The sequence below is a fragment of the Lithobates pipiens genome, unplaced genomic scaffold (genome assembly GCF_037356315.1).
Source record: "Lithobates pipiens isolate NorthernLeopardFrog02 unplaced genomic scaffold, aLitPip1_a1.2 Scaffold_19, whole genome shotgun sequence".
In the NCBI taxonomy this organism is placed as follows: domain Eukaryota; kingdom Metazoa; phylum Chordata; class Amphibia; order Anura; family Ranidae; genus Lithobates; species Lithobates pipiens.
The window spans coordinates 52,894,689-52,910,319 of record NW_027507764.1 but is presented as its reverse complement, the minus strand read 5'-3'; positions in this window follow the sequence as shown (position 1 = coordinate 52,910,319).

Here is a 15,631-nt window from a genome sequence, read left to right as displayed (position 1 = left end):
TACAGACTCAGCAGCTACTAAACAAAGAGGTGTACTTATAAGCTATTCACCATACAACCCCATTTGTACTTTCATCTGAATTTAAAGATCCTGAAGGCCGCTACCGCATTCTCATTGGGTACATTTCTGATGTTGCTGTAACCATTGTATCATATTATGCTCCTAATAAACATCCATTAATTAATTCCCATTTTTTTCATGTTCATGATTGATTCACACACATTAGGTAAAGTGATATTATGTGGAGACTCGAACCAAGTTCTTTTTCCCTTCTTAGATAAATCTCCCCCTTCTCCCCCCTCCTGTTCCCCTAAGCTTTCATTTCAACAACTTATCTCTAAGCATAACATGTTAGACTCTTGGTGTGAGCTCAACCGAGCCCGTAAAACGCTTTACATATTACTCCCATCCACACAAATCATTTTCTAGAATTAATCATATCTTCCTAAGTGTTGGCATGGCCCCAGAAATCCTATCATCGGTTATTATGCCCTTTACTTGGTCTGATCATAGTGCAGTTTGTACTACCATTTCCTCCCCTATCCCGAGAGCCCAGGATTCATCTTGGTGCATTAATGATACCATTCTAACTCACCGTCCCACTGTCTAGATATTTAACATGCTCTCAATGATTATATCATTAATAACACTTCAGCCGATATTTCCCCTCCCACTCTTTGGGAAGCCCATAAACCTGTAATTCGAGGTATGCGTATCCGGCAAGCATCATATCTCAAACGTGAGCATAATCTCCTTCACCAAAAATTTGAAAATTACTTCAATCTGTGTCACAATGCATTCCAAACTTCTCCCTCCCTTCTACTAAAGCTAAGCTTGATAGAGCTCGCTTAGAATTTGACCTGTTTCTCACTGACTCTGCAGATAAATTAATATGTAAATCACAACACCTTTATTACCTCAAAGCAAACAAACCAGATACCCTATTAGCTCGAACCTTATGCTCACTGCAAAAACCTATGACATCTGTGCGGCTCAAACTAAACCGTGATTCATACATAAGTAACCCTGTCAAAATTTTACACACATTCCACTCAAATCTTGCTAAATTATATACGCCCAACCATAATTTTCACCATGCTGCTGCTGATTCCCTTTGTTCACAAATTACCCTTCCAAGGCTCTCACAAACCCACCGTGAACGACTTGAGAGTCCCATCTCTGCAACAGATTTAATAAAGAAAAGGGGTCTATCTAGCATATAGCACTCAAGACCTCCCACCTCATCCCAACAAAAGTCAAGAACAAAAAAGACAAAGTTTCCCAGGGACTATACAGATGGGGGTCTAAATGTGTGCAACAAGTACAACAGTAGTACAAAAGTAATACATTTTATTAGAATAGTATACAAATAAACACATTAAAAACAATATATTGCACAATTCATACAGATAAATCTAAGTATCAATTAGTCAAAATCACAAGTGTAAGGCAAATGCATAGTATGAGGGCAGCATATATGGTGAATATTAAAGAACAACAGCAAGAAAACACTTATGCCGAGTACACTCGATCAGACTATCCGGCGGACTTAGTCTGGCGGACAATCCGCCGGAAAGTCCGGCGGACATTCCGAACGAGTGGACCTGCCCACACACAACTGGACTTTCCCGGCGGATTAGGTCCACCGGACTATGGCGGGAGTCCGCTGGACTTTTGAAATGAATGGACTTGCCCACACACGGAGGAATGTCTGTTCATTTTGAACGCGGCTCCAGGTAGCCGGGACTAGCGAAATAAGTCAATGTCGCCGCCTTCGGCGGCAAGATTGACATGTCGCTGGCCCCGTCACCTGGTATGGACTTAAAGGGGAAGCCCTACACTGAAAAAACTGCGTGGGGTCCCCCCAAGGGCCATATAAGACCCTTATCCGAGCACGCAACCCGGCCAGTCAGGAAAGGGGGTGGGGATGAGCAAGCGCCCCCCCCTCCTAAGCCGTACCAGGCCACGTGCCCTCAACATGAGGGGGTGCTTTGGGGAAGGGGGGCCATGCGGCCCCCACCCCAAAGCACCTTGTCCCCATGTTGATGAGGACAAGGGCCTCTTCCCGACAACCCTGGCCGTTGGTCTGCGGTGGGGGGCTTATCGGAATCCGGGATCCCCCTTTAATAAGGGGGCCCCCAGATACCGGCTCCCCACCCTATGTGAATGAGTATTGGGGTACAATGTACCCCTACCCATTCACCTGGTGAAAAAAATGTAAATAAAACACAACACAAGGTTTTAAAATAATTTATTGCACAGCTCCAGGGGTCTTCTTCCGTATTGGGGGGTCTTCCCGCTGGACTCCTCTGCCGGCGACTTATATAGGGACAATGGGCGGGGTCACCGGGTGATATCTCTGCCCCCTGTGATGTCACAGTCCCAGAGGTCCGGCAGACTACCGCACAGACGGCCGGATTGTCCGCCGAACTCGTAGTCTGGCAGAGAATTTTTGAGTCAAAACTACTTTCTAAGTCCGCCGGACTTTTGGGAAATAAAAAGTCCGCCGGAGCCCACAAACGGGCGGATTGTCCGTCGGACTCTGGTCCACCAGACCAAGTCCGCTGCATAGTCTGATCGTGTGTCCCTCTGCATTACAGTATGGGCAAATTGCCCATCACGGACCGATGGAGTGATACCTATTGTACTTTGGTTATCTAAAGATTTGTCTGCTATGCAGGGTTTATACAGAAATTTGCCCACATATTTATACTATATACATGTATATGCCCACCCAAGCGTATGACTTTCTTTACTTCGCTGCAATGGGCTCTAGCCCTGGATCTTTTGTAGACCCAGCAACGTTTCTGCCCTGGCTCATTTAATTAGATCTGATCCAAACATAAAAGGTATTGAACTAACTGAATGTCATCAGCAAGTATGTCTTTTTGCAGATGACATCTTACTCTTCAAGTCATCTCCCCATATCACAGCACCTAATCTCCTCTCTGTCTTAAACCAGTTTGCACATATTTCGGGCTAAACAGTTAACTATCAAAAATCTACTGTACCTATCATTTCCTTGCTTCCTTCTGACCTTCAACTTGCTAAAGCTTCACTTCCCTTCTCTTGGACACCTCACCTTCCTTACCTAGGTATACAAATCACTCCTAAGATAACTGACTTATACTCGGCTAACTTCTATACAATTATTAAAACAGGTTATCCCTCTATCCTGGATAGGCAACATTAATGTTATTAAGATGGCTACATTGCCCAAGTTTTTATATCCTTTTAGAGTCTTGCCCATCCCAGTTCCATCTATTTTTTTCAGCTCATACAGCATGGAATTATCTCCTTTATCTGGGGTAAAACAAAACCTCGAACCTCTAAATCCACTCTCTGTCTCCCACAATGCTATGAAGGTTTAGGTATCCCAAATATTTCTGCTTACTATCATGCTGCACACCTTGCACTTTTACCAAAATACCATGCAATCACACAAATTCTTTATGGGTAACAATTGAGTCTATTGACTGTGACCCTATTTCAGTTTCTAACATGTTATGGTTAACCAACCAACCATGTTAGATCAACTGATCGTATTTATCTGGGACAGAGTCAAAACTTCTCTTGACCTTCAATCTTCATATTTACCGCTCCTTTCTTTTGTTAAAAATCCAGCTTTTTACCCTGCCTGGATTGCTCCTAATTCTTTAAAAGCATGGAATACAGCTAATTTATCCCGTTTATATAATTTGGAATCTGCCTCCTCCATACATTCTTTTCATACTTTGTGTGATACATTTGGACTTTCTCAATCGGAACTGTTAAGATATTTGAAAATCCAAATTTTTTACCTTAACTCAAATTCAACTTCCAACTATTTCAGATGTTGGGTTTTGAATGCATATGTATTTCTGACCCTCATGCTAGAGGACTTGTTTCGTTTCTCTATAAGCACATTTTAGCTTGTACTTACACTGGTCTCCACTAACATATGTCTCTAAATGGGAACCAGACCTTAATCGCTCATTTAATACTACTGAATTGTCTAGCATATGGTCTGCCACTAAGTCTGCTTCTTCTAATGTTGTTGCTCTGGAAACTAACTTTAAGGTGCTAACCTTATTTGGTCCCCGCTAGAATATCAAAATATGCTTCTGATTAGACTGGAGCTTGTTTTTGTGGTTGTTTAGAGTCCGGCACTCAACTTCATATTTGGTGGGATTTCCCAATTGCTCAAAAATTTCTGGAAGGCATTTTTTTACTTTGTCTCCAAAATATTTGATACACCTATACAGCCCAATCCTGCTACAGCCCTAGTAAACCTGAAACCTGATGGGATCACACAGAATAAATTTCACCTTCCTTTACTAACAGCCACAAAACAAACCATTGTTAAGGCATGGAAAACTGAATATTTTATTCTAGCTGAAACCATACACAGAACTAATAAAACTCTTAAGAATAAAACTCTTAAAAACTCTAAAAATTCATGATAAAATTTAAGCAATCGAAAGAGATTGAATTGGTCAATTTGAGAAACTCTGGCTTTCTTGGGTTAAGCATTGTTTACCTCAAAGCTATGATGACACACTATTATTGCCTTGGTAATTTTACTCTGTTTGCCTTGGCTATACTTTCTATTCATTTGGGATTGCATCCCCCCTCCCCCCATTCCCCCCCCCTTTTCTCTACCCTATTCTCTCTATCTACTTTTTTTGTTTTCTAACTTTCTTTTAAAATTGCGTGGTACTTATATATACATTATCTCTTCTGTTTTTAATATATACTTATTAGATTTATCTCCCTATTACTGCTCTTGCAAAATTAACCAATAGTCACTAGCTTGCTTTTTCCTTCTAATGGAATTTTCTAATGCTTTTGATGTAATACTTTATTGGTTTATTTTTTGCGCTACTCATTACATTTTTACATTGTTATGTACTCATCCTGTTCATAACTCGATATGTTTAGCTTTATTGCTATTTGAATATTGTATCACCATCCTTGTATGTACTCAATTTGTCAATCTTTGTTAAATTTAAAAAATAATAAACAAATTTGATGAGAAGAACAAATCTAAGCATAATCTTTCAGGGTGTGATCAGTTTAAATCAGTCCGAAACCGTGGAACACTATGCAGTGGTATTAATAGGCTGCATATATCTTAAAGTAAAACTATAAGCAAAACTTTTTTTCATTTTGGGTGGAGGGAGGTTTTTAACCCATCAGTTTTTTTTTTCTCCATCTGTATCCCATTTCAGATATTTTCTTTTACTTCCTGTTCTGTAGCCAAATAGGAAGTGAGAGAAAATCTCAGAAAATTAAATGAATCTCTTGGGGCTCCCCAGGTCACCAGAACTAGTGTCCCCATTGGAAGATTTACCCTCTATTACTTTTCTCGGGACAACCCAAAATGTGTGATATCCTTTTATTTTCCATTATAATGGTAAACAGGACAAATAAAGAGGAGTACTCTCCCTAACGGGGGCACAGACAGGAATAAAAACTGTCAAATCCCGCTCCACTCTATCCAAAAAAAAAAAAGGTTTTGCCTTTAGATATACTTTAAAAACCAATCAGTGTATGTTTATTACACAGTTCCCACCCCTGAACATGGTTAGATCAGGAGGAATTACAGAAGTAATGTGTACTAGAGTATCTCTATGAAGTTAACCGGCAATAGTTATTCAGTTGTCAATTTTGCCATTGTGTTTTAAAATCAGGAGCAACAAAGACAAAAGGGAATATAAAACTTTAGTCTGCATAAAGGGTAGACTAGTTTTAGATATTTTTTAAGTTTAAACCATAGTTAGGCTAACCATAAAAGAGCCAATTCCTGCCAAATCCGATGACCAGTATGACTGGACAAGGACCAGGCTGTCTAGATTTACCCCTTAGGTCATAAGAGCTACCTCAGCTCTACTGAGATATTTTTACTACTCTATTAAATATTTTTTTTGCATGGTTTTTACTACTTGAGTCAGTCTACAGTCATAATCTATAGCAGTCAATTTCACCCAGGGCTCTGTGGAATTCTAGGGATTCTCAAGAGTTTGCTAAGGGGTTCCTTGTGCTTTGGCTGATTGACTTTGAGAGTGCCTGCATAGTTATGGGCCAATGCACTTGAATGAATCAACGGCACAACACCAATGATCTATTTCTAAGAGTGGTATTCTGACGATAATTGTAAGGGAGCCATTCTTCCTACTGGCCACCAATGCATTTTAATTTATAAAAGTGGTTACCCTAGATTTGAAAATTATTTCAATGGTTCCTCTAAGGTAAAAAGGTTGAGTAAGGTTGGCCTATAACAATGGTCTCCAAAATGTGGCCTGGTGGCTGGATACAGCCCTTTGCTTGCCTTTACCTTGACCTTAGGGCACATTTCCTCCCACTGATGCATGACCCTATTCCTATGGTGCACTTTTCCCCCTAATGCTAAAGATGCACTGTTTACTCCCACTGACTCCAGGATGATTTTTACTTCCCATGGCAACAGTCCGCCCCCCCCCCCCCCCCTAATGTCTGTAGAAAAGTTAACTAGCTCATTGTTTAGAAATTTTGTAAACCCCTGGTCTATAAGAATAATCACCCTAGAAAACAAAAAAAATAGACAAACTAGAGATAGGACGAACAAGGTCCATCATTTGTTGATAACTCATTAGGCAGATTTCTTATGCCATATGGGCTCAAAGGTGTGTGGGGAAAGGTTTAACTATTAGAACATTTTTAAAGAGGAACTTCATCCCTCATTGGAATATTATATAGGACACTGTTGTTTTAATGGGTAATAATGGGTGAGGAGCCCCCTTGACAGATCAGAGCGTGGGTAGAATCCCAAAGGCAGACTTTGGGACTCTACCCACGCTCTGATCTGTCAAGGGGGCTCATCACCCATTATTACCCATTGAAACAACAGTGGGCTGTCCTATATAATATTCCAACAAGTATCAATGACTTATAGTTACATAATTACATAGTAGGTGAGGCTGAAAAAAGACACAAGTCCATCAAGTCCAACCTATGTGTGTGATTATATGTCAGTATTACATTGTATATCCCTGTATGTTGCGGTCGTTCAGGTGCTTATCTAATAGTTTCTTGAAACTATCAATGCCCCTCGCTGAGACCACCACCTGTGGAAGGGAATTCCACATCCTTGCCGCTCTTACAGTAAAGAGCCCTCTACGTAGTTTAAAGTTAAACCTCTTTTCTTCTCATTTTAATGAGTGGCCACGAATCTTGTTAAACTCCCTTTTGCAAAAAAGTTTTATTCTTATTGTGGGGTCACCAGTACCGTATTTGTATATTGAAATCATATCCCCTCTCAAGCGTCTCTTCTCCAGAGAGAATAAGTTCAGTTCTCGCAACCTTTCCTCATAACTAATATTCTCCTGACCCTTTATCAGCTTTGTTGAACTTCCTCGTACTAGCTCCATTTCCAGTACATCCTTCCTGAGGACTGGTGCCCAGAACTGGACAGCAAATTCCAGGTGCGGCTGGACCAGAGTTGATCCCCTTTTTAATGCATGCCAATATTCTGTTTGCTTTGTTAGCAGCAGCTTGGCATTGCATGCCATTGCTGAGCTTATAATCTACTAGGACCCCCAGGTAATTTTTTATCCTAGATTCCCCCAGAGGTTCTTCCCCCAGTGTATAGATTGCATTCCCATTTTTGCCACCCAAATGCATTATTTTACATTTTTCTATATTGAACCTCTTTTGCCATGCAGTTGCCCACCCCATTACTTTGTTCAGATCTTTTTGCAAGGTTTCCACATCCTGCGGAGAAGTTATTGCCCTGCTTAGCTTAGTATCGTCCGAAAATACAGAGATTGAACTGTTTACCCCATCCTCCAGGTCGTTTATGAACAAATTAAATAGGATTGGTCCCAGCACAGAACCCTGGGGGACCCCACTACCCACCCCTGACCATTCTGAGTACTCCCCATTTATCACCACCCTCTGAACTCGTCCTTGTAGCCAGTTTTCAATCCATGTACACACCCTATGATTCATGCCAACGGACCTTATTTTGTATAGTAAACGTTTATGGGGAACTGTGTCAAATGCTTTTGCAAAATCCAGATACACCACGTCTACGGGCCTTCCTTTATCTAGCTGGCAACTCATAGAAGGTTAGTAGATTGGTTTGGCTAGAACGATTGTTCATGAATCCATGCTGATTACTGCTAATGATACCGTTCTCATTACTAAAATCTTGTATACAGTCCCTTATCATCCCCTCCAAGAGCTTGCATACTATTGATGCTAGGCTAACTGGTCTGTAATTCCCAGGGATGTATTTTGGACCCTTTTTAAATATTGGTGCTACATTGGCTTTTCTGTAGCCAACCTTTCAGGTGTCCAATCATAGGAGAGGACGGGAGAAGACATCAAGGACATGGAGGAGCATGTGGCAGCATTCGATGGGCACACTGGAAGCATTTGATGGGGCACGGTGGAAGCATTTGATGGGGCACAGTGAGAGCATTTGATGGCACAGTGGCAGCGTTTGATGGGCACAGTGGCTGCGCTTGATGGACACAGTGGTGGCAATTGATGGGCACAATGGTTGCGCTTGGTGGGCACAGTGGCAGCAATTGATGGGCACAGTGGCTGCGCTTGATGGACACAGTGGTGGCAATTGATGGGCACAATGGTTGCGCTTGGTGGGTACAGTGGCAGCAATTGATGGGCACAGTGGCTGCGTTTGATGGGCACAATGGCAACAACTGATGGGCACAGTGGCTGCGTTTGATGAGCACAGTGAGGCTGCAATTGATGTTTTTTTTTCAGAATTTTTCAGCTGGTTTGCGCCCCGCCCCCAAAAATTGTGAGCACCAGCCGCGACTGGTACTGTATGTATGTCAACTGTCAATTTAGTTGATTGCCTGGGCTTTAACCTTTCTTTAGATTCAAGTCTCTTCACCTCAGCTTGTATGGAATGGTTACAGTTAGTGTCTAATGTGTTTAAAAGTATCTCACTTCAGCTTACATTTTCAATCATAACCTGATTATCCATTGAATTTCCTTGCAGTACCCATTAACACCTTTATCGATTCAGGCCACAGAAAACTATGACAGTGCGTTGGACCTTTGTCTATACGTATTTTCTTCCCTCACCAAGAGAGCCTTTAAGTGCTCATTATTCTGCATACTCTTCATCAACTGTCGTTTACTTGGTTTTTCCAGTTTTGATTTATTTTCTAGAATCAAGTAGCTCAAGGCTGTGGTGAACAGGTCAGCCAAGTGCCACCGTGGGTATGCAAAGCCATTTTTAGTGACACCCAAAAAGATCAATAGTCAAAAAAAATATATATATTTTTTATATTGTTGATTTTTTCTTGGGAAAAGTAGTAAAAAAAATTTGAAAAAAATGCACTTTCTTTTAAATTTTTTTCTAATGTAACATTTACATAATGTGCGCACCTCCATATAATTTCTCCTAAATATAATCAACATGGTCTGCCGACTAAAAGGCTATTACATTAGCCACAAATCGTAATGGTGAAGCTTAAAGTGAACATATGCATTTTTAATTTGAGAGAACTTAATTCCCTTTTCATTACATTTGTGACGTATGTAGGAGAAAAAATAAAGGTTTGTGTTAATTGTAAGTGCAACATTAAGATAAGATTAAGATGAAGTGGTTCTAAAGGCTAAACATTTTTTACCTTAACCACTTGACCTCCGGAAGGTTTACCTCCTGCATGACCAGGCCATTTTTTTTGTGATGATACGGCACTGCGTTACTTTAACCACTTGCTTACTGGGCACTTTAACCCCCCTCCTATCCAGACCAATTTTCAGCTTTCAGCGCTGATGCACTTTGAATGACAATTGCGCAGTCATACAACACTGTACCCAAATGAAATTGTTATAATTGTTTTCCCACAAATAGAGCTTTCTTTTGGTGATATTTGATCACCTCTGTGGTTTTTATTTTTTGCACTATAAACAAAAAAAGACCATAATAAAAAAAAAAAAAATCCCAATAAGTGTATATTGATTGGTTTGTGCAAAAGTTATAGTGTCTACAAACAATGGGATATTTGTATTTAGGCAGACATTCTGACACTGTTGCCGCATACATACGATCGGACCGCCGAAAAATCCACCCGTGTGTCGGCTCCGGCGGACTTTTTCTTCCCAAAAGTCCGGGGGGCTTAGAAAGAAGTTTTGACTCAAAATCCGCCTTTCTGTGTGCTAGTCCACCAGACTTTTGAAATGAATGGACTTGCCCACACATGGTGAAAAGTCTGTTCAATTTGAACGTGGCTCCAGGTAGACGGAACTAGCGAAGGAAGTCAATGTCACCGCCTCCATCAGCGAGATTGACACCTCGCTGTCCCTGTCGCCTGGTATGGATTTAAAGGGGAACACCTACGCTGAAAAAATGGCATGGGGGTCCCCCCAAAGTCCATAGCAGACCCTTATCTGAGCACGCAACCCGGCCGGTCAGGAAAGGGGGTGGGGACAAGCGAGCGCCCCTGAGCCGTACCAGGCCGAGTGCCCTCAACATGGGGGGGTGCTTTGGGGAAGGGGGCCCTGCGGCCCGAAGCACCTTGTCCCCATGTTGATGAGGACAAGGGCCTCTTCCGGACAACCCTGGCCATTGATTGTCTGGGTCTGCGGTCAGGGGGCTTATCGGAATCCAGGAGCCCCCTTTAATAAGGGGGCCCCCAGATCCTGACCCTCCACCCTATGTGAATGAGTATGGGGTATGATGTACCCCTACCCATTCACCTGGTGGAAAAAGTGTAAATAAAAAACACAACACAGGTTTCTTGTCCCGCTCTTCGGTTCTTCTTGCTGGGCCTCCGCTATCTTCTTATAGCTCTTTTACTAGCGTTGGGCCGGTCTTCTCCCGCTGCCTTCTTCTCTTCTTCTCTTCTTCTTCCTTCCGATGTTGACACGACGCTCTCTCTGGCCGCAATAGCAGGGACGCGTTGTGTGGTGACTTATATAGGGACAAGGGGCTGGGTCCCCGGGTGATGTCACATGGTGACCCCGCCTCTTATGATGTCACAGTCCCGGATTATGCTGGGACTGTGACATCATAAGGGGCGGAGTCACCATGTGACATCACCCGGTGGACATTTAGCCCAATCTGTTATTGGCTGTGTCCAGGGAAGTCCTCCCGACAATTGGAGTCCTCGCTGTAGCCGTCTTTCGGCTATAGCGCGGACGCCTAGTGGTTAAATTACCTTTGAATTAAAGTGATTGTAAAGCATTGATTATTTAAAAAAACGAAAAAACAAACTTACCTCCACTGTGCAGCTCATTTTGCACAGAGTGGCCCTGAACCTTGTCTTCTGGAGTCTCTTGGCAGCTCTTGCGGCTCTTCCCCGCATTGGATAACCCCCTAGGATGAGCGCTCTCCCGGGGAGGGGGTTACCTTGCGGGAGTGCTCCCGAGTCCATTATCCGAATGTATAACACAGCCCCGCCCTGGCACCCGCATCATTGGATTTGAATGACTGCAGCGGGAGCCAATGGCTGCGCTGCTATCAATCTATCCAATAAAGAGCCTAGAAACCCAGGCAGAGGAAGAGCCCGTCCCGCCAGGGCTCAGGTAAGTAAAATGGGGGGGGGGGGGGGGCACTGCCAGGTGGATGCATTAAGATGAAAAAAACACACGGGTTTACAACCCCTTTAAAAGGGGTTGTAAAGTCTTGTTTGTTTTTAAAAAATAATAATAAACATGTTATACTTTCCTCCTTAGTGCAGTTGTCTTTGCACAGAGTGGCCCCGATTCTCCTCTTCTGGGGTCCCCCAGCGGTGCTCCTCCTCTCCTCGAGTCCCCCAATGGAGAATCGCTTTCCCTGGGGGCACTCGTGCGGGCTCGCTCCCGTGTCCTGCTGCTGCATCCATTGACACAGACAGCAGGACTCGGGCCCACCCCCTGGCTCCGGCGTCATTGGATTTGATTGACAGCCGCTCCAATGGCTCTTGCTTCTGTTAATCTATCCAATGAGGAGCCGAGACAGTGGCTGGAGCTGGTATGCTTGTCCCCCATTGCTGGAAATCCTGGGTTCAGGTAAGTATAAGGGGGCTCTGGGGGGCAGCTGCAGCACAGGAGGTTTTTCACCTTAATGCATAGAATGAATGAAGGGGGAAAACCCTGAGGGTCTACAAACCCTTTAACTAAAACAGCATTATTTTGAAATGGCACTTTAATAACACACACAGTCTTTGATTTCCGCAATATGTGTATAGTTAGAATTTGACTGGATTTCGATGTAAAATTCAGACGAATTTCGTTTGGTATTCAGAGCATTCGCCAAAATTCCTTTATATTGTAATGCGGGTATTCGGATATATCCAGATCTCCGAATAACTGAACGTGTCTGCTATTCAGGGTTTATCAGTGTTTTTGAGCCATAAGCATTTATGGGATTATAGTTTTGCTAAAAGACGCTAATACTAAAAAACGCTAATGCAAAAACACTGAAAAACACACTCTGCAGCTACAGCTTTCGACAGCTAATGTTACTGGCTTTTTTATAATGTCCAGTGTGCATGTGGCCTAATATGGTGATCAGTGCTAAAAATTTGCACAGTCACTGTACTAATGACACTGGCTGGGAAAGAGTTAACATCAGGGGTGTCAAAGGGTTAACTGTGTGCCTAGCCTCTGTTTATGTGTACTGTGTGGGAGGTGCTTTTAACAGGGGGGAAGGACATGGATCCATGTCCCTGCTTTGCAGGAACACAGGATTCATGTCTTCCCTCCTGACAGAACTTATTTGCATAGGCAGATGCGGGGGGGGGGGGGGGGTTGATTTGTACTGGGAGGAGGGGGGATTTATGCTTAGGGGGTAATCATGAAGATTAGTGCTCAGTGTTTTTGAGGGGGGATTTTCTCTGACACATAATGCTCATACATCCTTGGGGGGAAGGAGGGGGGGTGCAGTTCGATATGTTTGCCCAAGACTCTAGATGGCCTTGTCCTGTCCTGGATCAGAAATGAACCGGGCCTGGGACCACCTGTTCCAAGTGGTTGTGGGTATGATTTGATTACAGGTCCTGGGTGTCATGTACCTGGATTGTGAGCCTGACGTGTAGAGGAGAGCCTCTCTTGCCGCACCGTCTTATGGGCCCCTGAGGTTGAGACAGTAGCCACAGAAGCACGGTGATGCAGGAGTGCCTGGGTTCAGTCCAGTATTGGTATGGATGGGTGCTCGTGGCTGTAGATGCAGTAGGCATACCGGTAGAGCTGGGTAGACCAAGACTGTGGTGGAATGTAATGCAGCGGATATAGGAACTGGTGCGACACGCAGGGCAGGGCTGCAGCAGGCTGGAGAAGTAGATGTAGAGTCAGGCAGGCCGGGTTGGTAACGTTCTGGCGGATCAGGCAGAGCAGCAGGCAGAAGAGAAGTCCAGGAAGCAAGCCGAAGTCAGGGTATCAAGCAGACAAGGTTAGTAAGAGCAAGCCGGGTCATAAATCAGAAGTCAGCACAGATAATGGTTTTCAGGACACACAGAAGCTGCAGACTGAACAGCAAGAAGTCTTGGATGCATTCACTTTAAATAGCCCCTTTGGAGCTATTTAAAGGTGTGTGTGCGCGCTGGCGCAGGTGTGTGCGCGCGTGCACGCGTGCGCGCCGACGCGCCCCGCTAATGTGCGCTTCTGCTGAGCATTTCCTGCTGCACGGCCATGCCTTTCCTGACACTGGGCATGGTTCAGAGCACTCACACTATACAAATTAACTGTGCCAAGGGGCTGAACCACTATATAAATGAAAGGAAATGCAGCACTCTCACCAAAGAAGTCTCCTGTGTATAGGGGTAAAGTCCACGATAGGGTGCTCAGGCTGTTGTATCCTCCAGACAACAATTAAGCAACAGTCAAAATAGGAATATCCAGCAACTCCATGTCCATATCCAAATGTAAATGTTTTATTGGTACATGTAAAGAGATACAAGGACTGACGCGTTTTGGCACACCACCTTGGTCACAGCACAGCCCTTTTATCTTTTTACATGTACCAATACAACGTTTACATTTGGGTATGGACATGGAGTTTCTGGCTTTTCTTATTTTGGCGGCACAGTGGTGTAGTGGGTAGCACTCTCGCCTAGCAGTAAAAAAGGTCACTGGTTCGAATCCCAACCACGACACTACCTGCCTGGAGTTTGCATGTTCTCCCAGTGCCTGCGTGTGCCTGCGTGGGTTTCCTCCGACACTCCAAAGGCATGCTGGTAGGTTAATTGGCTTCTGTCCACAATTGGCCCTAGTATGTGAATGGGGACCTTGGATTGTGAGCTCCTTGAGGGTAGGGACTGATGTGAGTGTACAATGCAATGTACAGGGATAGGGACAATTGTAGATACTCACTGGATGGACTGGTGTGTTTATTCAACCTTACTAACTATGAAGAGGCTGAATCGCACCAAGACGAGTTCAGCGTCCTAGTGTGAGTGCACTATAAGTCCACTTTACTGTTTAGTACATGTGAACCATGAATATGAACATGTTTTGTGTAGGTATCTGTTAATATTAAATAATAATGAATTTCACTTGCTATTAGTAGTACAGCTACACATGCAAAGATTGAAAATACCCTATACAGCTACATCACGCTATTGTTCACTGGCATGCCTATCCCTAATGTTTGTAAAGCCTACTGTAGAAAAATTTGCCGACCCCCGCTGTAGAAGAAACCTTCAAAATAAAAAGCAGGGTGGCACATAAAAAAATAAGTGAAACACATTAAAGAACACAAGACCTTACATGGAAATCTGTTGATGTTGAGTGCATTCCATTTTATTGCTTCCAGTCAAATTTAGTATAATTCACCTTGGAGCAAGGTTTCCATGATAAACACAACTTCTTTTGGATGCTAACAATATAACGGCCTCACTTTTTTTTTTTGTACATTAATTACAATAAATTTTTGTAACCCATCAAGCATACTTTAAAGGGTAACTCCACTTTTGCGGGGAACAAAAATAGCATTGCAATAAAGAAAAAATAACATAGCACATGTAATTGCGACACAAATCATATTGTAATTGAATATTAAAAATGACCTTTCCTTTTCAATCTGCAGCCAATGTAACTTTCTGAGAATGCAATGCAATATGGCTACATGGAGTTGTTCTGTACACAGAGTGTGTGACCACTCCCCAGAAACATCATTTCCTGCTTGTGTGATTGGCTCACCAATTTCCCCAGAAGTCTGCCTAAGATACAAGTCAGATTTCAGGCATCCCTTGCAACAAAAATTTCATTTTTGGAGAGATACTTTCAATAGGAGCACGTCTAAAGGGATGCAGGCCCAGCAGAATTCCTCATTAGTGCTCTGCAGCTGCACACCTGACAGTTAATTATTAAACCACTCCCATTAGACCCACTCAGTACAGAGGCACAGACAAACACACAGGGAGTTCTTCAGACTAACAAAAGGTAGGAATCTGCAACAAAGTTTGTTATAATCATTGCAATGTACATAGATCACCCAGAGGGGAATGTTTTTTTCTCAACAAAAGTGGAGTTACGCTACAACCACTTCAACTCCGGAAGGTGTGCCCCCTTCATGAACAGGCAATTTTTTGCAATACAGCCCTGCGTTACTTTAACTGACAATTGCGTGGTTGTGCGACGTTGTACCCAAATAAAGTTTATCTTTTTCTTCCCACAAGCCCTTTTGTTTAACTGACAATTGCACGGCCAT